This window comes from Xenopus laevis, chromosome 5L, assembly GCF_017654675.1.
Source record: "Xenopus laevis strain J_2021 chromosome 5L, Xenopus_laevis_v10.1, whole genome shotgun sequence".
NCBI classification, from domain to species: Eukaryota; Metazoa; Chordata; class Amphibia; order Anura; family Pipidae; genus Xenopus; species Xenopus laevis.
Genome location: NC_054379.1, coordinates 89883977 through 89910993, shown reverse-complemented (window position 1 = coordinate 89910993; position 27017 = coordinate 89883977). Strand labels below are relative to the sequence as shown.

General features: G+C 35.0%; 1 protein-coding gene across 1 annotated transcript in view; it reads right to left on the bottom strand.

Moving 5' to 3' along the window:
* Window positions 1-26804, bottom strand: part of cnr1.L (cannabinoid receptor 1 (brain) L homeolog) — a 39753-nt gene extending 12949 nt beyond the window's left edge. The window contains exon 1 of the mRNA XM_018263401.2: window positions 26483-26804. The gene's annotated coding sequence lies outside the window, so the exon portion shown is untranslated. The remainder of the gene's footprint in view (window positions 1-26482) is intronic.
* Between the last annotated feature and the right edge of the window lie 213 nt (window positions 26805-27017).

Genomic DNA, 27017 nt, shown 5'->3' with positions numbered 1-27017 from the left:
AAATTGGAACTGCTTTTCCATATAAATGATCTAATAAAAAAATAACCGGCAAGCCCCTTACTATTTCACTGAGCTTCTAAATGATCCCTTCTTCCTTTCATTGTCTTTCTTCTTAATAATTTCTATATTTTCTCTCCTTAATTCCCATGATGTTTCACACAATTCTATACGCATATTGAGATAAAATGTCTTTTTGGTTTCTTCTACCATTTTAGAAATATATAATGTGCATTTTTAGTTTTACTATTCTTGTTTCCTCCATCTCATTGATCAATTCCAAATTTTCAGGTTTTTTTTCATGTATCATTAACACAGTGCATGAACCTGTATTTAATTATAAACGATAGAGGGTATATAGCAACACATTAAAAGCACATTAAAATGAATAGACTTTGAGCCACAAAGTCAGGGCTACTATTATGGGTAATACCGTCTTCAAGCAGTCAGACAAGCAGATGAAATGAAAAGCTACTGGCAAGAAGAGAATATTAATTCAATATGGGGAGAGCACAGAGAATACATTAGTTTTGGGTTTGGATTTGGTGTAGCCTGCCAAGGTACAAGGGTACAGTATGTGCTGGATGGTTCAGCCTCATTACACTTTTTTCCCTATGATCTGAATTGTGATGCAACCAATCTTGGAAATCGCATCCCTTTGGGAACCGCCTAATAAAGTAAAAGGACGTCACTCAACTCCTATCATGTCTTCAACAGATAACAATAATGGAGAATCTATCTATCTATCCATCTGTCTATTTATCTATTCTATCTATCTATCTATCTATCTATCTATCTATCTATCTATCTATCTATCATCTCTCTCTCTCTCTCTCTCTCTCTCTCTCTCTCTCTCTATCATCTATCTATATCTTTCTATCTATCTATTTATCTATGTCTCTTTGTCTATCTTTCTATGTATCCATCTATCTAGTACAGAATCTATCCAGATTCTTTACTAGACAAGTCCTAATTACCATAAAGTACTATTTAAACAAAGAAATTCTCATTATTTTACTGGTTTTCATTTTCTCTGAAATAACTAGTCAATATTGTACTTGATATTAGATAAGTTAATATAAAACTTATTGGGGAATTATTTAATGTTTAGTGTTTTGAGTAGGCGTAAACCAGGGTGGTGCACATTTAGGAAAAATACCCTGTGTGTAAAACCCCAATTCCCAAGCATTCCAGGTAATAGGCTCATACTTGTACTGTTAAATAATGCATATATAGGTATGGGATCCCTTATCCAAGCATTTCTCCTATACAGTACTTGTACCTGCATAATAATGTAAGGTACTTACAGCTGAGGAGACCATTATATCTGACGTGACATGAACACACATGGATGAACAATACAAGATATTAGCCACAGTTATACCAGTGAAACAATTGTTTATTGTATGCTGGCACTACACAATAAATAATTGTTTAAGTTTAACTCTATGTAATGTGCTCAATCTATGATGTGCAATTGTACCTAATTAACCTTTCAATTAACTACCTCAATGGATGAGGAGATTCATAACAGCAGCTAGGCATTTATATTATTACCATAATAAATTATCAACTTTTGCAATAAAATGATTTCAGTTAAAGAACACTGCACTGGAGCACAGATTATTTGTATTGATCTGTAGACTTAAAGCAATATCACATCATAAAATGCTGAAGGCAGAATTCTAAAAAGACTTCAGATTCAAATGCTTTACTATAATTGCTTTATTTGATGTCCATTTTATGTGGATTGATAAAAAACACCTTTTTGTAAATTGTACACTTATATTTCAACCATAAAGTCATTTCGTATGAATCAAAGAATACTTGGTTGGCAAGTAGTTATGGGTATACTAGGTAAATACTAAAGATGCTGCCTTTTTGGATGCGTTGTCGTTTTAGATTCATCTAAAATGTTCCTATTTGTAAATTAAGTTATCAAAGAATTTATTAAGGTTTTGAAATTGTAAGTGTAAATAATATATAGTGAATAAAGTACCCCCTCTTGTAAATTCTAAAGATATTATTAGTTACCGAGGAGTTTCATGACCATATAAAAACAAGTGTTTGAAATTGTAAGTGTAAATTATATAGTGAATAAAGTACCCCTATTGTAAAATAAAATTGTAATAATTACCACAGAGTTCTATGACCATATAAAAACGCAAGGCCGAAGGCTGAATGTTTTTATGCAGGTCATGGAACTCCAAGGTGACTTTATTTATTATAATGCACAAGTTTCAGTGAGTCAGAAATGATATCACTAAGATCCGATTATAACCGACAACATCACTAAACACCATTTATGAGGATATCATTTACAGGATATTCATGGCTCTTGTGTATTATATACGAATACTGCATTTTTGAAAATGATGCACACTACTAATAATGCACTACTAATATTGTATAAAATATGGCAAACTGTGTATATTTAACAAGAACACCATTTAAATTTTACTAATTCGAATTCATTTTTAGTATTTTGTGGATTGCTAGCAGGATACCAATTGAGGGTACGGGTTGGGCAATGACACTGTGTCCTGTAATTCCTTGGGAAAACAGTATTTCTGTTTTCCGTGTGCTTTTCAGCTGAATCATTTTTGTATACACAATACTTCCTTAGTATTAAAGAAAATAAACAGGTGTCTGATCCATTTTTTTGCGTGCCGCAGGCCAGGGAGTTGGACGCTGGGAGGGGACCCTCGGGCACTGCAGGAGGGCCTTTTATTTGCATCCCTGGTGGGCCCCCAATGCTCCAGTCTGACTCTGCCAGTGAAGAATGTTGTCTTTATTCAATATAAAATGGTTGTAGTTCAGCTTCAAATCACAATTAATCTTGGGATATGCAGTTAAAAAAAATGCAAAACTACTACATACTCTACTATAATTTACTGTATAAATGAGTTATGAACATTAACTGGTTAACATAAAGGATCTTCAATAACACTTCCAAATAAGATAATTATTGGAATTTTTATGAAAAAAATGAAAACATGTTTTGCCACACAATACATTTCTGCACACCAAATAAAGCAATTATAGTAAAGCATATGAATCTGAAGTCTTTTATTCTGCCTTCAGGATTTTATGATCTGATATTGCTTTAAGTCTACAGATCAATAAAAAATAATCTGTGCTCCCACTAAAGTGTAGTGTTCTTTAACGGAAATCATTTTATTACAAAAGTTGACAATAAAGTATTATGGTAATAATATAAAGGCCTAGTTGCTGTTATGAATCTCCTCATCCATTGAGGGTAGAGGTCTTAATTGAAAGGTTAATTAGGTACAATTGCACATTATAGATTGAGCACATTACATAGACTTAAACTTAAACAATTATTTATTGTGTCCTGCCCGCATACAATAAACAATTGTTTCATTATAGTCTGTGACCTATCTATCGATCTATTGTTTGTGTGTGTGTGTATGTATATATACGTAAGAAGCCACCTTTTTATGGAACAGTCTATAATTCTCACTTATGAGTAGAAAAGCTGAAGCAGGTTATAAATGGTTCTTATTTCTTTCACAGTGTCCCATGGGCTATGCCTTTACTTTAATTACACAAAGGGAACCTCGGCATTTAAACTATGTACACACACACTGACACATTTCCTAGGAGGTAGCGCTCTCCAAGGACTCATCTTCATCCGTCCTCAGTACCAACAACCATAATGAAAACACAATTATGGTATTTAGAGATATTTGACCCTTTGAGAACTTATTCAAGATAATGAAGAAACATATACTGTAGGTGAATACTACTTATCTTAGTATAGCCCCAGTGTATACCATTTAATACCCATAACCATGTAATTATCTAATACTATATTGATAATAATCATAGTGTAAATAGTGGGAACTAGGACTGCCTACCTGGCATTGCTTATTATAAAAAGGCACTGTTTAAATATTCAGGTTAGTCTGTTCATGGAAATGATCTTTAGTAGCATAATGACCAATACACTAAAAAGTGAGCTGTACCCTGTTTAATACAAAGATTGTGTGGATCCTTATGCTGTTCATATTAAACCTCCACTTTTAAGACTAAGGTCGAATATTCAAAGTATTTCACTTTGAATCGAATTCGAAGTCGAAATCCTAGTATCCTATTCGATGGTCGAAGTATCCAAAAAATTACTTCGAAATTTGACGTTTTTTACTTCGAAAATTCCCTCGAAATCACTTCAACCCTTGATAAATCTGCTCCAATGCATAGGCTTACAGAAAAGAAATGTTCTTGTACACGTTAAAGGTGAGCTATCATGGAAATCATTAAATATAGGACTGGAGATATGAAATGTGTAAATATAATCAATAATATGTACCATTTCTGAAATAATCAATGTAATTTTTAGTATCCCCCTCTCAGCAGTCTCTCTTTCTTCGTGAGCTGGAGCCAGATTTTGACTGGCAGTGAACTGAACATTGTCTAGCAGGGTAGGACTGGGCCGACAGGACACCTTGTGGGCCCTTAGAGTCCATACTGGATCCATGGAATGCCGCTGCCCCGACCTCCTTTTCTGAACCCAGGTGTGGCCCTGGAATAGAAAAGGTACAAGTGGGGAGGCCGCAGGGGGATGCAGTTAGGACAAGGGTCCGGAGGGAACTTTGCGGCTGGGGCAGAGAACACACCATATTATGTACTGGAGCTGTCAATCAAAATCTGACTGTTACATAAAGGGAGAATAAAGAGAGACAGATTGCTGAGAGTGGGACACTGAAGCAAAATGAACAAAATATATTTTGTTACAGTGTAATGAAAGAAATATTTGGCCACAGAATGTGATTAAAGAAATAAGATTTCAGATGGACAAGCCTCCCTTTATCTGGCAAGGTAAATGGGTAAAGTACCAATTTTACAGCAGTTTGTGTTTGCAGAATGTTTAATTGACTGCATTTAGAAAAGTTGTTATGATTCCTTAAGATGAAACATATATTACAATTTTGCAATTGTTTCCCTATAGGTTATGCCCTCAAACATCACTGTCTATTTTATGGAAAATAAATGCTTAATAAATATAGTTTATTGAGGTTGTAATACATTTTTCCGTTCATGTGGATTGATAAAATCACCTTTTTGGAAATTGTACACTTATATTTCGTATGAATCAAAGAATACTTGGTTGGCAAGTAGTTATGGGTATACTAGGTAAATACTTAAAATGCTGCCTTTTCGGTTGCGTTGTAGTTTTAGATTCATCTAAAATGTTCCTATTTGTAAATGAAGTTATCAAAAAATGTATTAAGGTGTGCATTATTGTGTAAATAATATAGTGCATAAAGTACTATTGTAAAATATAAGGATATTATAAATTACCAAGGAGCTCTATGACCATATAAAAACACATTGTAGAAGGCTAAATGTTTTTATGCAGGTCATGGAACTCCAAGGTGACTTCTAATATCCTCATATTTTGCAACAGGGGGTACTTTATTTATTATAATACACAAGTTTCAGTGAGACAGAAATTACATCACTAAGATCCGATTATAACCGACAACATCACTTAACACCATTTATGAGGATATCATTTACAGGATATTCATGGCTCTTGTGTATTATATTTGTAATAATCAACTACTAATATTGTATAAAATATGGCAAACTGTAGTTTATATATATTAAACCTATAAAGGCTGGCAGGTAATGGCAGCCCTAATGATATACTGTATGAGGATTTCCCTAATTTTTGAGGAAAGAAATCTGCATATCCAATGTTTTTTGGGTTTTCATCTAATTGTGAACACCATTTAAATTTTACGAATTTGAATTTGTTTTTTAAAGTATTTTGTGGATTGCTAGCAGGATACCAATTGAGGGTACAGGTTGGGCGATGGCACTGTGTCCTGTAATTCCTTGGGAAAACAATATTTCTGTTTTCTGTGTGCTTTTCAGCTGAATCATTTTTGTATACACAATACTTCTTTAGTATTAAAGAAAATAAACAGGTGTCTGAGCAGAATTGTTTCAGAGTTTCCCCTTAGTGGGCACAGCTGGATCAATCCATGGCTTAGTCATTTTGACAGCATTACTGAAAGGACAGTATGTGCTCTGAAGGAAGATCTCTAAAGCCTGCACTTATGCTTGATCTGTCAGCAGGGAACACCTAATGCCTGCCTCTCTTCGTACTGTGAGTTACCTTTCTAAGCTATAATTTCCCAGTCTTCGGTAGCACTTTCCACGTGTATCACTATGGGGACCACCTTGAACTGCTGTAAACTGAACAGTCGTCCTCATGGCATGTTATACCTACCTACTGTATCTGATACACTGGAGAAATAAGCCCATCTGTTGTTACTCAAGGGACATCATTACATTTTACTCTGCTCACAAATGCCACTTTCTCTATAGGTTATGTATGGATCATTTGCACTTTAAGTTTGTTGCGTCAATCGAAAACGGATTAGAAGTCATTTCCTGATCTATTTCTGGTTTCAGGTAGATTCAAAATGCCAAAGTGTTGTTGTTTAAAAATGATCATGCATTGTTATCTTCATTGATATCAACTATGCAGAGAAACTGAGCAAACGTCCTTCTTTTGAATAATGAAAGATTGGGTCTTCCCTAACCAAAAAAAATTTGCATGCCGAATGCTATTCAAAAGCTCTCATAATATGGAAGAGCAAAGCTCAGATCTATTACAGAGACAATATCAGTATTACATTCCCATCCAACTGCCCCCAGTTGATCAAAAGCATGAATGAGTTGGTTAAAAATATCAATCTGACACCTTTAATTAAAAGTAGCAGAAAAATCCTGCTGCTGGCTCAGGTACAGTAATTAAAGCACATCATACCAATGAGAGAGTCTTATGTGTTTCCTTGGAAATAAAGAGCTCAAGGCACTCATCTTACATTGACATTCATTGCAGGTTTATTGAATAGGGATTCTTCGTTTCTTGAACATCTTTTTGACAGTCAATATTGGCAGCCTTACAAGAACAAAAAGTATCTCAGACTTTCTCCCTGGATGCTCTAATAACAAGCCTTTTGCCAACAGTGTGTTAACTCAAGGCGGATGTATTACTAAGCCTTATTAAAAAGCTAAAAAAAACGGTTTTACGTTAATTATATACAGTCTCTCTACACTCATCCCTGCATTGCAACCATGATCACAACCATTCAGCTTAGCTAAGCTTAGTTTTTGTTACACCGTTAAGCTGCCTGACAAGAGAAGGTATATACCCTCAAAATATTGAATCTGTTTGGTCACATCTTCACCATAGGGTACACTGCCATTTTGTTTCTATGGTCTCTGAATAGGGATACCCTGCCGTGTATTCAGGGGATTTAAAACAACTTGAGAAATTGACTTTAAGTTATACCCATATAATACACAAAAGCTTTGAATATCTTGTAAATGATATTCTTATAAACAGTGAGTTCTGATGTCATCAGTTATAAACGGTGAGTTCTGATGTCATCAGTTATAAACAGTGAGTTCTGATGTCATTTCTGTCACATGACTCACTGAAATTTGTGTATTATAATAAATAAAGTACCCTCAGTTGCAAAATGTGAGGACATTAGAAGTAACCTCGGAATTCCATGGCCTTCAGCCTCGTATTTTTTATGGTCATGAAACTGATCGGTAACTTATAATATGCTTATAATTTACAAGAGAGGGTACTTTTTTTCACTATAAAATTCCTATTTTGTACAGTGGGCCTAATTCCTTATACTACCTATTTGCTGAAGTTAAATATATATAATTCATAAGCTAAGCAGTCTCTCCTGAGCCAAAATTCAAAATAATGATAATTTGTCAAACACTGCCACTGCAAATGTTAATAATTATTAACAGGTTGTAAAATCTGTCACATGGTTGGCAAGATGAACAAACTAGGAATTGAGAAGCTACAAAATTCTTATTCTAGCTACAATATTGGCGTAAAGCACAAACCAACAGCAGAAGAACTACTAGAATTCTTGAAAATTGTAATATGCTCCATTATCACAGAACCCATCCTTTCAGCATTGCTGTCACTCCATGCTAGATAAACTATAATACTGTAGCGCAGATCCTTTCTTTAGAATTAGATTAGATTAGGTTTGAAGCAGGAGAATGACAATAAGGACAATGACACATGGGGAGATTTGTTACCTGTGCGAAATCTGCACTAACCAGGTGAACAGAATGGAGCACATTAGCAACACTTTAACTGATATTGCAATAGCAATTATTTACAGATGCAAGCAGTGGAAAGTGTTTCACCATGCTAGAGAGGACGTGATAATCATGAAAGATTACTGCAGGCAGAAGTTAAATGGATCTATTTATTGAACACTTAACAACCATTAGGTTCAAATTCTGTCTTTGACATAAGCTGATTTGTATGGCTTGACATTTCTATAGAGTTTTGTTTTTTGTATAGATAATTCTTTGTTTACAGTAATGGAATTCCTGTTCAAGAGGTGGGCTCAGGGTATTGTACTCCTGAGTCACCTGGGCAAATCTATTTATCTACTCATACTTTGAGCTGGAGTGTGTCTTTTTTCTTGTATTAAAACATGGCAATTAAACTTCTTCCAAATTTTGAAGACTACATACCAAAGCACTAAATTTGCTTATCACTCCTAGACTATCAGTTCTTGCCCCTTCTTGGGTTGCTGCCATGTTCTCAAAGTATTTGTGTAGGTTGAGCTTTGTTGAAAATATTTCACTCCAAAGTTTTACACTCGGGTATCAAAGTCTTTCTCTTTTTTCCCATCCTAGTAGCTAAATAAAGTTTAGTTGTAGTTTCTATAAAGCTATATGTTATCCGCATTTTATAATTGTCAAGTTAAAATAACAGGATTGCCTGCCCTGGATGCTTTTCTCTCAGAAAAGTTAGCTAAACTGGTTGAAAGGACCAGTTGCAACTTGAACACTGTAAGCTATGTGAAGTTACAACCAAAATGATTTATTATTAAAACAACGACAAAGGCAGATCAAGGATATGCAGGTGTCTGGCAAACAAAGTCTAAGAACAGGAATTGGTCTTGGCAGGCAGTAAGGCAAACAAAGTTCTACTACAGGCCAGGGCAGGAGCACAAAAATGAAAATTCAAATTATAGGCCATTGGGTAAAAAAAACAGACAGTCAGAATATCATGGAACAAGGGGACGAATAGACTTATAGGATCTCAGGATAGGAATTAAGGACAGAAACTCACCAAGGAAGTTTAGTGACAGCAAAAAGCTCAGTGATCCAGCTAATGGTAAAGGATGGTGTAGGTTTTAATATACAATTAATTGACCAGTTGCCTGCAGCTGGATCCCAACAGCTTCATGTATCTACAGAGTCAGAAGAAAGCCACTGAAATATGCTACAAGGCCAAAACGACACTGCCTCCTGTGGCTCAATATAGAGTAGTGGCCAGTACACACCAGATAGCACTAGACTAGGAAGTTCCTGAGACTACTCTCAAAATTGCCTTTTGGGAAATATAAAAATCAGGAAATATTTTTTTTTAAATTAGGTGGCCAACTACAGACTGTAGTCATTAAGTTAGGCCCAGAGACCATGGCGAGCAGGTCCTCAGGTCCAGAGGCCAGGGGAGATAGGTCCTCAGGCCTGGAGGCCAGATACTGATGATAAACCAGCTCTGGAGCAGGTACTGTAAGTAGGGCAGCTGATGCTGGAGAAGGTATTGGAAGTTTGGAAGAGCTTTAGTAAAAAAAATCCAAAAATCTGACATGAATGCCCAATGAAATGTGTTTTCATTAAGTATAGGAAAACAGAACAAGGGTAGTCATTAACATAAACAGTCAGGCCAAAGCCACGCTGCTTACTGCGGCTCACTGTGGAGGAGTAGTATCCAGTGCACAACATTTTGGATCTACTAGACCAGAGAGTTCCTTGTAATAATTTAATAAGAGGAAAATATATCTGGAAATGTCCTGAAACAGTTGCATGCCATGGTTTTTACTGGTACCATTTAGATAAATATTTTTTTTCAGTGGGAAACTATGTAGACAGCACAGCATAAGTCTAGACAAATCTGATGGGCAGGCCTGGATTTGTTGCAAGACCACAAATACCCAGCCTAGGGGCGGCATGCCTCCCAGCCACTTTCTAAGAGCACATTCCTGTGGGGAGCAGGGGATTGCGCGAGAATTTGTCAGACGCTAGGACCCTGAAGCGGCCTCAGGGGGCGCATGACTGAAATCCGGGCCTGCTGATGGCCCGAGTGCTCTAACCATACTATTTCAGCTTTCCTGTTTCTCTCTAAAATGCTTTTAAAGCTTTTAAGTAAAAGTTCATTCAGAAGTGATTGGCAATAGGGAGTACTTTTTCAGTGCGCCAAGAGGTACAGCAGACATAACATATTTTATTAAATAAATATTCAGATAAATATGTTTCTAGGTAAAGATTAACATAAGTCTATATATTTTTCTTCAAGAACCCAGAAAAAAACAATATATGCTCTTGTCATAAATTCTCATTTTGATTAGCCTCATAATAGTGCCAATGTTAGTATCAAAGAGGCTCTCCAAGGCACAAGTATTCTAACTTACATACAGTAATTGTAACTTGACATGCATTAAGGACCTGCATTTTAAGCATTACTTGATATTAAAGTTATTGAGGGGTCACTTGTTGGCAGTATGCATTGTCTACAATTATGTGTACATGAGAGTTTGACATACAGCTGGATTAAACTTATTTAATAAAATGGAACAGATGTTTATTTTCTTTATTCGGAAGTAGGCTATGCTACTTTATCAACACATAAGTGAGCACTGAAGAATCAAGTAAATAGCAAGCAAGAGGTGATCCTCTTGATACTGGAGGAAGAATAGAGGTTTCCTTCCCTTTCCCTTGAAAATACCCTTCTCAGTGGATATGCCTGTAAAATAGAAGTGCAATTCCTTCGCTGATTGCCTTATTATGGATTTAGTTGAAGTGATTCCACATCCATTCTAAGTATTATATCTATGTAAGGAAACTACTAATGAGCCACTTGGCATAATGTATGTGCCTGATTACCTCTGGGAATGTTAGACCATTGTGTGCCAGGGTGATTTAGATGAAAACATTATTTATACTGTGTGTACTCTTCATGATTCAACCTACTCCTGCAAGCAAAATTACAGTACCTAGACTGTGATTAGCTATTTCTATCATTAAGCTATTATACCAAGAACATCCTGTAAATAATCACTACTAATTACTACTACAGTGGATAGCGTTGGGACTGTAGGAGGAATAGCAGGATAAATATATATAATATATATTTATCCTGCTAGTCCTCCTACAGTCCCAACGCTATATATATAATATATATATATATATATATAATATATATATATATATATATATATATATATATATATATATATATTTATTTTTTAAACCTTTTACCTTTTACAAATTGTTTTTCATTTTAGCAAAATTTACACATTTTTCTTTGTTGAATTATATGGTCTGGGAATCAGAAAATCACAGACATTTTTTAAATATTCGCTTTTTTCTGGTAAACATCCCAAAAGCCAATCTTTCCTGACAAATTCATAGACAGAGGAATCCTCTGTCTCACTGGGAAATGAAAATACAGTGTAACCCTATTTTTCATATGAAGATACTCTATTAATACCAGCAGAATATGATGAATAGAAATAACATACACAAAACACATGTCTACTGTTGGTATTTACACTGCTTTATTTTTGTTAAATGAAAGGATAAATACAGTAGCATGTTCCTCTAGTCTCTGTCCTTTGCTTCCACTCTTACTTTAGTAATGTGTTTCACCCCATCCTCATCTCAAGTCCCACAATCATTAGTTAATTCAACACACATTCTTGTAATTTCAAATACTTTACTTTTTAAGGGTTGTTTTTCTATGAAATGTGTAACACAATGATTTTTTTTATACAACTGTTTTATTGTTTTCAGAAATAAAATAAAATACATACATGTAGCAGAGGTGACATTTCAAGAACCGTGCATTATCCATTTGTTGTTACATTATGAACGCCTTAGCATTGTTAGTGTTTATACTCGGTTTGCGGTGTTAGTCACTTGTCATATCACCACTTTTTGAGTCGGAGTTGCACGGTATCATACATTTGACATGAGAGTAGCAATGAACAAATGTAACACAATGATTAACTTTGCAGGGAAAATTTCTTAATTCCAGGCTTCTCCAACCCAGCATGAGATACATTCAAGACTTGTTAAATTTTAGGGAAAAACCTTTGCATAAAAGAATCAAGAATCATTTAGTTTTTGGTTGTCTGTGAGTGCTTTTAGGTTTCTCTAGTTATGTAGGAATGCTTTAGCATGCAGCATTTTCAAACAATTACACAGGTATATCTCACTATACAACAACTTAACAAAATAGAATTTACATATCTTGGTGGATTATCTGTGTATGCAGCAAAGATCAATTTTACAATTGTATATGCCCTTGGATAGGCCCCCTCCATTTAGAAGAGAAAACTGATGTCAGTAATTTTATATATATAACTCGAGAAGTTAAACAGAAGTTGTCAGCAAAGAGGGATTGTTCTCGTTAAAGATGGATAAAAAATCTGTTGAACTGCAACCGCATTCGGTAGAAGAAAAGAGTTTATTTCAGGAACAAATGTTGCCAAAGGCTAGCACATTGGTGGGGAGAAGAATTACATATCACCGAAAAAGGATGCATTTTTAAAAGTCTAAACGGTGAAATTATAAATAGTGACTACTTAATTTCTTATTAATTTGATACATGGAAACATGGGGTATGCCTTTATTGACTGCGGGTGTTAAAAAAAAGTACTTGATTAAGACAATTAAATGGTGATTGACCTATGAATAATATAATTACTTATGTGAAGTCAGCAAAACATGCATCTCCCTTCAGTGAAAAGGTAAATTGTTTCCTTAATAATATTACTTTCCCCTTAAGATGCATAGAGTAATATAATTTCCATATTATATAAACTATATGAAATGATTTTTCACAAGAGACCAGTATATAATTATTACATGTAAATCCCAACAAGCGAAGATCAATTGAATATATGATAATTGCATATTTATATAAAAGATTTGCATCTAAGCAAATGACTGATGGGCCCATGGATTTTAGAATTCCAACAGTAGGAGACAGGAATACTGTATGTGCCTGCTTAAAAGTCAACATAGCATGAAATATAAATCCACCACCATACTAAATTTTTTGTTTTGTTAGCCACCACACATGCAAAATAGGGCAAGGTTCATCATTCATTTCCCCTTAGCAGAGCATTGTAATGTTGTAGCTCCAACATATTAATGCATTTAAACACACACATGACAGTTAGGTCCATAAATATTTGGACAGAGGCAACTTTTTTCTAATTTTGGTTCTGTACATTACCACAACGAATTTTAAATGAAACAACTCAGATGCAGTTGAACTTCATTTCTAATACTTGGTTGAAAACCCTTTGCTGGCAATGACAGCCTGAAGTCTCATAGACATCACCAGATTCTGGGTTTCCTCCTTTTCAATGCTCTGCCAGGCCTTTACTACACTGGCTTTCAGTTGCTGTTTGTTTGTGGGCCTTTCTGTCCGAAGTTTAGTGTTCAACAAGTGAAATGCATGCTCAATTGGGTTCAGATCAGGTGACTGACTTGGTCATTTAAGAATATTCCACTTCTTTGCTTTAATAATCTCCTGGGTTGCTTTGGCTGTATGTTTTGGGTCATTGTCCATCTGTATTATGAAACGCCTCCCAATCAATTTGACTGCATTTAGCTGGATTTGAACAGACAGTGTCTCTGAACACCTCAGAATTCATTTGGCTGCTTCTGTCCTGTGTCACATCATGGATAAACACTAGTGTCCCAGTGCCACTGGCAGCCATGCACGCCCAACCATCACTCTGCCTCCGCCATGTTTTACAGATGATGTGGTATGTTTTGGATCATGAGCTGTTCCACCCCTTCTCCATACTTTTTTCTTGCCATCATTCTTGGTAGAGGTTGATCTTGGTTTCCAAAGAATGTTTTTTCCAGAACTGTGCTGGCTTTTTAGATGTGTTTTAGCAAAGTCCAATCCAGCCTTTCTATTCTTGAAGCTAATGAGTGGCTTCCACCTTGCAGTGTACCCTCTGTATTCACTTTCATGCAGTCTTCTCTTTATGGTAGACTTGGATATCGATACACCTACCTCCTGGAGAGTGTTGTTAACTTGTTTGGCTGTTGTGAAGTGGTTTCTCTTCACCATGGAAATGATTCTGCGATCATCCACCACTGTTGTCTTCCATAGACGTCCAGGTCTTTTTGCATTGCTGAGTTCACCAGTGCATTCTTTCTTTCTCTGGAAATTTAGGTTTTGTCGATTTTGCCACTCCTAATATTGTAGCAATTTCTCAGATGGGTTTTTTCTCTTTTTGCAGCTTAAGGATTGTTTCACCTGCATGGAGAGCTTCTTTGACCGCATGTTGTCTGTTCACAGCAAAATCTTCCAAATACAAGCACCCCCCCCTCAAATCAACTCCAGGCCTTTTATCTGCTTCATTGATAATGATATAATGAAGGAATTGCCCACACCTGCTCATGAAATAGCCATTGAGTCTATTGTCCAATTGCTTTTTAACCCCTGAAATGTAGTGATTTTATTAAAAAATGCTTTATTTCTTCACATTTTTATGATGATCTTTTTAACATCTTTTGCTTAACTTTTATACAAAAATGAAATTATATTTTCCTTTTTACTTTATATGGCAATGTACTATTATTTTTGTCCTTTAAGAGCCATTGGTACTTCTAAGATAATATTTATGAGTAATTTCCTTTTAGCTTTTGGAGACAGTAGCTGAAGACAACTGATGGCTAATGGGCTGTTTTTCATCAATAGAAGCTCCTGCAGCTGAAAACCCAGGAGATATATTCATGGATTATCAGAGGCACCTAGAGGTCAGGGGTTTATATTTATAACTTCTGCATCTGAAAAAGATCAATATCGCATAGATATGGATATAAGGGATAAGTACATCTGCTCAATTCAATTACATACATTTTCAAAAAGTAAAATATCTTTCTTTTTCTCACTCTCTGCCACAACACACAAACAATCTTTCTGGTCATATTATTATTTTTTCAATTTGTGTTTATAAACTAGAGAAAATGAATGACTAGACTAAGAAAAAATGTATGTAATGGATATGTATTTATAAAGAAATGGCTTTATATATATTCTTCCCATTTGTACTGCCTTGAACAACAGTAATAGCAGAAAGTATACAATATTTGAATATTTGGCGATCTTTGAAAAACCAGTATACATTTTTTTTCCTGTACAGCTCTGCAGTAGAACATATGTACTCTGAGTGTTTTATCCCTTTTCAGTTCATAAGTTTAAGGTTATTTATCAGTTCAATAAATAGGAATGCATTAGTGCTTGGCAGAAGAATTCTGAATTAATACCTTTTTAATGATCTGTGGAAGGCATGACGACAGCCTTAAGACCTGCTGCATACAAAAAAACATTTGCAGAAATACGAGACACAAAATACAATGTATAATTAATGTGGTTACATGTTATTCGTTTTGGGGAACTATATCACTGTATTAATTGATGAAATAAACTAATTAAATTAAGAAAAGAAAGGAATATAACTCAAGATCATAGGGCTCATTTAATAACATGAGATGTATAAAATAAAAGGCACAATTTGCAAATTTTCCCCCTGAATTCTAGACTACTGTAAATGTAGGCAATTTTTACTTGTATGCCCTTCATATCGCCCACAGTTCTACTGGCATGAAATAAAATAACAGAAGATGATCAAAAAATTATCAAATATTGACTGTCCAAATGTTATTAATACCTAGGAGCCTATTAGGAATGAATTGCAGTAACTATCCTGAAGTTGATACATTTTATTGCTAAATACATGTGTCTCTGGACTCTTTTACTAGGGTTTGCTACCTTTTCTAGACAAAAATTCCTTTTTACTGACCAGGTGGCAACCATAACTTTCACTGCTTACAAAGGTTAAGTCTGTGGAGTAATCTCCTATCTAATGTACCAACATGGAATACACTACTCTGTTCTTTTGATTGTCTAGCATTAACAGAATCAATGTTGACAATGATTTTAAAATAAATTAATTCCCACCTATACATTTATTTTGCCTGATCTTTACCAGATTAATTTACACTGTACCTGAATAAGTGTCAGTTAAAGAAGGAAAAATGTTATTTCACTCTTCACAGTTTAGACCTAAGGTTTTATGAAACCAATTCATTTAGCTGTTGCATTGAGACATCACTTATTGGTTGAAGGAAATTAGTGTGCCTAATAAGTTCAATTTGAAAAGGCAAGGATTAGGAATGAGCTGTATGTTACTGTATTTAACAATGCGTTTATTACTCCTATTATTCAGTGTGTGGACACATTTATAATAATACCAATAAAGAACTAGCTTTTCTTGTCAATTCATAGTATCCATGGTATACATTGTAAACAAAACATTCATTGTTCAGAGTTAATCATCACAAGGAGACAATAAAATTAACAGTCACTATAGAAGATTTACAGAGGTTTGTAAACCAATCCGTGATGGATTTTGAAAATGCTATCTATCCTTATATGTTGTGTAGTATTTTTGTAGTTTATCTGCTAAATAGTACCTGTGTCCCTGTGACTTATGTACCACATGATTATTTGATTTTGTAAAACTCTGTTCAGGGAGGAAATGTTTCTTTTGGCCCTTTACCACATTGGTTGAGGGAGAAAAGCACTAAATGAACTACTGGAAAAGCGTGAGGGTCACATCAGTCTGTGAGAACACAATAATATCTTGTGCTTGGCTCTAGCCTAGAAATACAGTATATCCATCAGTCATATCTTATTGTTCTCATAGGTTTGCACAATATCCATGTAGCACTATATCTGATATTTGTAGGAGTGGCTCCTTCATATCAGGTTCTCTAGTGGGCCCAAACAGACATTGTCCAAAACTAAAAGGTTGTTTTTGCATCACTAAGTTTAGCTCCACCAAGAAGTTAATTGGGGGTCAGTAACCATGTGATGGTCATTAGTAAAGAAACCCAAATGTTAAGGCTTTTGGGTAGACTGTACTTTCCCCAATAGTTCACCCAAGTGACTTCCCTGACAGAAAAAGTGTCATCAAGAGTTTTTAAGCCCTTTGATACTGATTTATTAAATGATACTGATGTATTGAATGTACAGCACCTTTTATTCCTATTGCCTGAATGCCTTCCAGTTTGTGAATCTTTAAAAGGAATAGAATATTATGTGACCTGGTATTAATTGAGATATCACTTGAGGGCTATTGACAAAAACAACAACAACAAACCATACAGATAATCCATGCAGTTCTCCATAGACACATCAGAAAAGTACTGTATGTAGAAACAGTCTGTTTGTATGCTGTCTTTTAGTCAGGTCTTCCTAGTATTCCCAAGTTTGTGGAGTTAAGCTCAAGTTACAAGCATCTAAAGCAAAATGATGTGAATAATAGTAAGAGAAGAATTATAACCTAACATTTTGGATAAATATATCAATTCAGAATACTAAATTTACCCACTTATATAAAGACATTGTTATTTTAAGCAGGAGAGTCTAAGAGAGTATAATGTTTGCTTATCTATTTCTAAGTTAACAGGATTCCCAAGTGAAGGTAAGTCATTTCATATACTATTTCCAGTTCAATGAATATTATCTTGAGTTGTGCCAGATAGAAGACAAGCCAGTGAAGCAATTAGCAGGAATACTATCTTGGTGATTGTTCTAAAATCATGACACCATTCTCTCCAGACTGGAATTTTGACAGATGACAAGAGATAAATAGGGCAATGCTCCTTAGAGCTTACAATCTAATGAAGGAAAGATTATAAGGCACAGGGCATGGGGCTGTGTAAGATCAGGAGTCAGGAGGCATCAGTTTATAGCCTATCATGCAGAAGAGAAAGAAGAGCTAGCCTCCTATAGATATATGATTTAAGAGATCAGTAAAAGATTTAAAGATTGGTTCAAAGACTAATAGAACATGGATGAAAATTCCAGAAAAAGGGTGCAGTCTTGTATGTGTGTAGGTGATAAGGTGATAATTGAGGTTCTGAGAAAATAAACATGCAGTATCAGGATAAGCAGTCATGGATGACATGAAAAAAATAGATAATGTGTTTTGTGGACACAGCTAACTTCATAAGCTTTTGATAATGTCCATACTGATGATGTTTTTAAATAGCTTTAAAATTACATTGATCATGCACTGGACATGTATTCATACTGTTAGCATGGGATGAATTAACATCAGTGTAGCTACAATACTATACCAATTATGAATTTTGACCATAACAAACCAAAGTCATTAGATACCATGTACCAAAAAGAGAATGCATAGAGGTTATGTTATAGAGCTCATGTTATCATGTTTAATACTGTTATTTTACACTGCTATTTTTATGGCATAACCTGTAAATGGGAAAAAATCAAATGTCAAGAAAAAACTGTTTGAATACACATTTGACATATTGGCTGTTTTAAACATGCCATTGCTTCGTGATCAGACAGTGATGTATTTGATAACTATTTTTTAACAGTTTTATAAATAAACCCTTATTATGATGTCAGGTCCAATCAGGTCCAATAAATGGTACAAGTGCGGGATTCCTTGATGGAGGCAAAACAATTCTATTGGGTTTATCCAAATCCAAATTACAGAAAGATCTGTTATGTGGGAAACCCCAGGTTCGGAGCAATCTGGATAACAGATCCCATACCTGTATATTAATTTACACATAAATTGCATTATGTACAGTATAGATTGCATTCACAAAATCCTGTTCAGACATTCTGTGTATCAGGTCCCAAATACAGAATGTCTGAACTGGATTTTGAGAATGCAATCTATACTGTAGATAATACAATACATAAGTAAATTAATTAATTTAATTATTAATTTAATATATGTATTGCATTGTTTCTAATGTAAGACAATTAAGACTATATACTACAGGACTCGTATGTTTACATGTGTTGACATGTAAAACAACTCACAGGGGTGGTGCAAGAGGTAAGGATCATGACCTATACAATAAAGCACCATCATAAATGTGTAATGCTGTTTTCTGCCTTTATTGGTTCCCTACATTCTATCTCAATAAGAGTTCACCGTTGCCCAGCAAGCAGAATGAATGGATTGCAAACCGAAACAACAGTAATGGTTTGAAAAACATTAGCACATTGTGTTTATTTATATATGTGTTTCATGCTGTGTACATTTATACCATATCCTAAATGCTGTTGGCTTATACAACTTATAAATATAATAATGCAATGAATATAAATGAACTATTGCTTATGCATAAATACATTTCTCATGCAAAAAAAAAAAAACAGAGGCTTTTTGAATATCAAATGTACCCTGAACATCACATGGAATTAAAAATTCATATCACAGCCATTATTTCATTCTTTATAATAGCAAGATAACTTATACCCACAATGTGTACTCTGAAGACTTCCCATAGGCATTGTCGTGGCATTATCCGCAGGGACCATGTCACTGATTCTTTTCAAACGCTTTTCAAAACAATATGCAAAATTAAAATGGCCAAAGAACATTTTGTTAAACAAACAAACCTTTCATCTCATCAAAAATCCTTTTTAAAAATGCTTTAAGAGTCAAATAAAGAACAATCTGGTTGGGTGCCATCCACCATCAATGATGGCAAAATGGTAAGGGAAGAGAAATATTAACCAATACAGTAAGAAAAAATCCAAATGTAAAAGATTGCTCAGTACTCTTTGCTGTAGGCAAAAGCTTGGTGCAGCTATTTAGATATTCTATTCTAAAGGAATATTTCTTGGGGATCATAGAAAATATGGATTCAAAATGTTTCCCTCTTTCTTTCTGTTCTTTTCTACATGTTATTTTTTTTTTCATTAATATGCTTTTTCCAACAATTTCCAACCTTTTAGACTACATTAAGGGAGTGATTTATCAAAGTTCGGATATGAATTTTTGCCATGATTCAATTTTTTTTTTGCACAAAAACTCACAAAATCGAGTTATATTTTCAAAAACTTGAATGTTAGATATTTATTAAGAACAAATAACTAGAACATAGAACTTTGTATCTAAAAGCTGGCGAGTTCTTTTGAGCTTGTAAACTATTAGAGTTTTTTAAGCCTATAAACTTTAAGCCTATTAAATTTGAGGTATTCAATTTTTTTATTGTATTCAATCAAATGTTTTGCATTCAGATTATTTCATAAATGAGCAAACTTTTGAGTTTTTAAACATTGTGAGTTTATTCTAAGTAGAAAAAAACCTCACAAATTACAAATTTTGATAAATAGGCCTCTAATAGTCTTGTTTCTGTTTCCATCTGATATGACTGAAATCATCATTCAAGCCAAACTCCAAACATGTTTCGGTTTTAGAGACCTAATCCCCTGTATGGAAAAATAATCAGGCAGGAATGGACCTGTTGTGATTTTTAATTAGCAATCTTCATGTCTACAGTGGAATTTGCATGGATTAGTTCCCAACAAATTAGACACAAGACAACAAAAACGTGGTCTGCTTCTATAGGAACAGGGTGATTTAAAAGTTAGTTGTGTTAATTACAGATTTATGCGTTTCATATTGTGGTTCAGTCAGATTGAGATATAGTTTGTAAAGTTTAAACACCACTTAAAAAAAAGGCAGTTTTACTCAAGGTACTTGAGATACAAGCTCTAGCGGTTAGTCTGTCTGATCAGGTACAACTAAATATGGCGTTATTTGCTCAAGCATTCTCTGTTTTACAAATAAAATTGAGCAGAATGTTTCCTTAAAACCCCATGATAAACTCTGTTTTCCTCTATAATTATCATTTATGGCTGCTAATTCAACTGTTCATTAATTTTCCCTTGGCTCTCTTTGTATGACCTACTCCAGCAATACCAACTGACTGATGCTGTGTGATGTAATACCATGTGACTTTTAGCTATCACTAAGGCATCCTACTCCAGGAATTCTTTCTTCACTGCTTGTGATTATTACTGATTTGGCCATAAACCCTCTCTTATACAGCACAGCTGATTGGAGTACAACCACCCATGGTCTTGGCCATTCTGAGGGGCAGTATTCAGAACCTTTGGTGTCAGAATATTCTTGAAAGCACGCCAGACAACTGACATACTGCCATTTTAAGAGACATCCTTTCATGAAAATAGTGATAAAGAAAAGTAAATTAGAAAAGAATTGTTGAAACAGCTTTCCAATCTGGATGAGTAGTTGTAGTTCAGCACTAATATGAAAGCAGTTTTGAACTTGCTGACTCTGACAGTTTTTTAGCATGTGTCTACTTATTGTTGGGCCAATATATGTTATGCTGTGGCACCACCAAGAACGCGTTTTTTGTGGCTGCTTCAGAATACACAGTATTATGGGAAATATAACTTGCATGCATAAATTTGTTAGCCTACTCCGATGACAAGTTTTAGCTTGACATTGTGGTTCACGCCCTATTGGTCCAATACATGCTGGCAAATGACAAAAGGAAATGCATATAAAGCGGAACAGATACATTTAGAACAGTTTTAAGAAAAAACAACATAACAGCTATAGATCAGAATATTCTGATGGATGTTCATTCTTACTTGAGCATTAAAAGACAAATAAATGACATCCAGTACAGCTGGATAAGCTTGTAACATCCTAACAATATGTTGTGATATAGTAAAACAATGTATATTTTGGGGATAAATACTGTTTTCTTTAATCAGAAAATGCATGTTTTTACACAGTAGTCTGACCTTTTCAATGGGATTAATATAAAGATGCACGCATTTGAAATATGGATATGTTTTTTTTCTTTTTTCATGCTTATTGTGCACTATACACATCCCTTTCCTGCATATTTGCAGTTTAATCATGAAACCTGAAAATTCTCAAGTAGCAAGAACCCAAATGGAAATATAACAGGGCTGCAGCTATTACTGCCTATACTGGCACCCCCATAGGTAAGCTCTTAATACTTTGTGTTCTGTTTTATATATTATTTTTTCTAATGTGGGTCAGTAATGTTGAAACGAGACATGAATGAAAGAACCTTAAGGATATTTGTATTTTTTTACCCCAACTATACTTAATTATGTAATTCAACGTAAACAAATACAATTTCTTAACACAAGATTTGCTAGACTAGTTGCATTTTTAAAGGTATGTTTGTGCCCTCAACCCTTAGAATATAGTGCACTTTTTTAAAGGTCATGTGGATGACTTTCTTGTTCCTCTGATATATATATATCTATATATATCCCAGAAGTGTTCCTCACTCTGCTCCCACCTCCGATTTTTGATCTGTCCCTGAGCAAACGTCTTGAGAGTAACAGGTTGAATATCTCTGAAACAGATACGGACATCATATAGATGTGACTTGCCAAATGCATGCTAAAATCATTGTAATGTATTATATGAAAAGCCTAGTCCTCTAAAAGTCATAAGTGCAGAGTTGGAGCACCGGTGGCTCCCTCGCTGTAGTTTCATATTCAAGGCTCTGTGCAATAACAGTAATACAATACTCTGAGATGGAACATACTGAATAATAATCAATGTTCAGTCATGTTTACTGTTATAGGAAAGGGGGTCCATACCTTAGTAACATTTCCAATTGTATTGGGTACACAATCACATGTATCTATCATTGATCATCGATCATATAAGAAGAAAGCAAGACAACTATTGCTAGGCCTTCGATAATACATTTTATTTCTGATGTTTCCATATGATTTAATGACATTATGTTATATGCTTTAATACACTATTATATTTCCAAAGTCGTGTTGAAAGTCCCTAAGTTGTTATTCAAATGTTCATTACATTAACCAGCACTGGAAATATTAAGGGCAATTATATACTGAATATATATATATATATATATATATATACTGCTTTTATTTAGAAAATACTGGATTTTTTAGATGCATGGATACTTTTTGCCTTAGTATAACAACCTTGGTTTACACAATGGCATCCTAAAGAATACAGAATACTTATCATAAATGTATACTGAATTACTTCCATTTCCCTTGCGACACTAGACTATCTATTGTTTAGATGTTAACCCCCACTACCAATGACTTTGCACTAACACTGTTACAAGCAAATAAATGCTTATGTCACTTTCTGTTGTGTTTCCTTGAATACTGTAGGATGCAATGGTTGGCCACTGCGGCAGTATATTTCAATTATCTAATCATCTGAATACACTGCATGCAAAGAAGAAAACAAACACTTTTATTCAAACAACAGCCTGCTGCTTTGTTGTAATTACTAAGAAGCGGATGATAGTCAATTTGCACTCAATAGAGTTAATAGAGAGCGTGGCAAAACAAAAATGCATGGAGACCCCGGAGCTCTTACTGATGTAGAACTATAACTCCCAGGTGAACTGTCAGGGGGTGCTGGGAATTAAAGCACCATTCTGCATTGTATGAATATTTTTCATATATATATATATATATATATATATATATATATATATATATATATATATATATATATATATATATATATATATATCTTTAACGTAGCAGCCCATGCAATCCAAAACCATTTTATGGAGTCCCTGATAATGTCTCTGATGTTAAACCTGTGAACTACAACTAAAGATTCTTGGGGTTTTATTCCCCAACAGAGGAAGGCTGCAGGCAAAATCACAGAGGGCTTTTAAGTCATTAGTCTTTCATTTGTTTGACAAAACACATTTATTTGTTAATGTATATCCAGCTGCTGTATCCAGCTGCGACCCATTCTGTTTAGGTCACTTACTGTATAGAGCACATTGTCACATTCATCAGCATTAAACAGGAGTTTGTTTTACCCTCCCTGTGGAACTGTCCATCTAGCACTTAATAACCATGAACTGTATATCCAGTATACTAGTTTCAACTAGTCGTTTGATATCAGGCATATTAAAGCACACACTGAGAGGCTAAACAAAATACCAATAGGAGACTTTTATGTCGGCTTTATTTTTTTAACATTCTCTCAATTGACAGCACTATATAAATTATTCACATTTATGTTTAGTATCAATGCAGATTGCAGCAAAGCAGAATTTGCAGAATGCCCTTTGCAAACTAATTTCAGGTACACAGCACAAATAAAAATGGGACATATATATGAATACATATATTCCATATATATTAATGCATATACATTCATATTCATGCACATAACAATCACACACATAAATTAGCTCATATGTATATACATGTAAATGCACTCATCCGCACTGGTGAATTGCACATATGGAAACTCTCAGGTAAATCTTAAGCAAAGGTGTGCATGCACAAAACAATCTTGCACGTTTGCATTTCCAATCATTTTGGTTCAAGAAAGGGCAATGTTTACAGTCATATGTTTTGTGAGACCCCAGTGGTGTCTAAGGGTGGGGTTTATTGTGAGTGTAGATTAACAAAAAAAGATGTATTCATTTATAACAGTGTGTATGGCTGCCTATTATACCACCAGCTAAAATGATAATCATCACCACAGCCCCAAGCAGATCTCCTGCTGAGATGCATGAAGCCCCCTTTTTTTGCCTGAGATCAGAAGCACTGTAAGGAATCACTGCCCACTGACATCAAAGTCTGGTTAATGCCCTTTGAGAAAAGATTTTGATGCTTTCTTTATGTAATTAGGAAATTCATTAACTAACAAAGGTAGCAAAACCCAGTTAAATAATACATTTTTAAGTGCTGCATAGCAGGACCAAAAATGTCCTCCAGCACTGCAAGCTTCAAAGGAATCATTTATAATGTTTACCATCAAGAAACCTAATATAAGGGATTCATCAGAGAATTCTCACCTGGATATGTTAATTGAACAAAACAATAATGAATATGCATGTTGGCAATTGCTTTACAGCTTAACGTAGCTCAATCTCTTACTTTTATGTTTAATAAAAGAAGAATACACAGATAAAGGTCATTCTTTACCATGACATCAGAGAACTGGGAGAAGGCAATCACAGACCTAAACCCTGCATCCTGGAATGATTAATAATAATTCCTTCTGCAATGGGAGTTTAATGGCACACTGAAGGATTTATGCTTTGTTTATTTTTAAACTCTACTAGACAAGAGACATTATATATTATCCTGTATTAGGATGCAGAACACATCTCCCCCCCCCTGTTTTCACAAGCTCAGTGAAAACACAGATAAGGAAATTCAGTTAATTTGTAAAATGTGTATAAAACGCTTTGACTGAATTGAAACCCATTGATAAACACGTCAATTCTTATCAAAACTGCCAGCATATGTTACAAATGAACAGCTTGGTTTAAACAACGCTTTCAAGGGCTGTTCACCTCACACTCAGGTAGTGACTTCAATATAGTGCATTTCTTGCTGATACAATTTGTGGTGTATTGTATTTGTGGTGGGCAGATGGATTTCTTCTATAGTTACAAAGGAACAGGGAGCTGAATTGTCCAGTGACAGTACCACCACCTTATGAGACCACCCGTATTCAACAGTTTTATACTGATAATCAATCAAGATGTGGGAAACAAGTTGAGGGCAAACTATATTGCTCCAAGACTGTTGAATGAAGCAGCCAACATGCTTGAACAGCACCTTATCTTGCATTCAAATCTGTTTTTTCTCTGCAGGTCCCAAGAGTTTTAAATATACGAAAAGCCGTTTCATGCCAGTTTAAAACATGAGTTCACTTTAGCACTGACCATAATGCGCATAAAACAAACAATCATGTTTACTCTTTTCTGAATTTAGTTAAGGGTTAGTGCTTTTACATGACACTTGTGGGCTTATGAGGAAACAGGCAAGAAAATAGAGATGTAAAAGATATTTTTTTTTTTTGAAGAAGGACAAACTCCCCCTGTGACATCAGCATTGTTATGGAAGCGTTAATTTTTTACAATGGTGGAATCAACATGGTGAGATTTAAATTTAAAGATCTGCATGTAGAACATGGAGGTTGGGCTGAAAGGGATCCATTTGCTGCACAATCTTTAACAAAAGCCTCACCTCCCCACAGAGTATGCTTGCTTTTCCAAGCTTAACATAAACTTGTATTAAGAATTTCCACTTGAAACTTTCCTGTTATTGTGAAATATGGTCAGACAACACATTACTGAAATAATGTTGGCGGATAAATTATCTGTTTTAACACATTGTGATCGGTAAACTAGATCAACATGCAGTATCTGCCCAGCAAGTGTTCCCAATATGTTTCCCGTTACCATGTCAATAGATATTAGCAGCATGAAATGCATCAGTCAAAGAAAGGAAATAATCTTTTATGTAATAAGCAGGTGTCTAGCAACAATAGAGGGAGTGTAGTAGCTGTTTTACAAACCTATTAAGATGTTGCTGCAATAATCTCTGATCTAAAACTTGACACTTATACCCCAATATTATATAATACACCTAAGAGAGATAAACAGGTTGCTGGTGTAAAATAAATCTGATCCCAAGTTTATGTTTGTGCTGCACTGTGTCACATGCACTAACAAGATACCTTACCCCTGCTCACATGCCACCGTCTTACTCTGCTCCTCGGGATACAATCTGTCGGACACAGGATTCTGCGGAAAGCAGATCTCTCTCTCTGATCAACTTGCCTTGTAGCTTCAACAGTTCTGCGCTGGGAGCTGTCCACCAAACGTGGTTCTGAACTGCTGCCCCTAACTGGGAACTGGGATAGTTCTGTACAGCGGCCAGAGCACAGGCACAACAACCTGGAGAATGGGAGTTTTCTGCAGAAGATCAACACACTCACACACAGTCAGCACGACTAACCCTGGAATCAGTGAGCGCTTCAGTATTTGTCTGCCAAAGTCTGTTTTCTAACAGATTCTCTATCTGTACAGCCTTATGGGCGGGTTTTATGTTGTGCCCAAGCAGCGAGTTCTACAGGGTCCTAGATCCCTCCTCTGTCCAAGGTCCTGAAATACAGACTGCTACTTGAGCCTATTTTGGCAGCGTAAAACTACTATTACTGCTTATTAATTACTTCTTTCTTTTATTATCATCATAATTATTATAATAATTATTAACA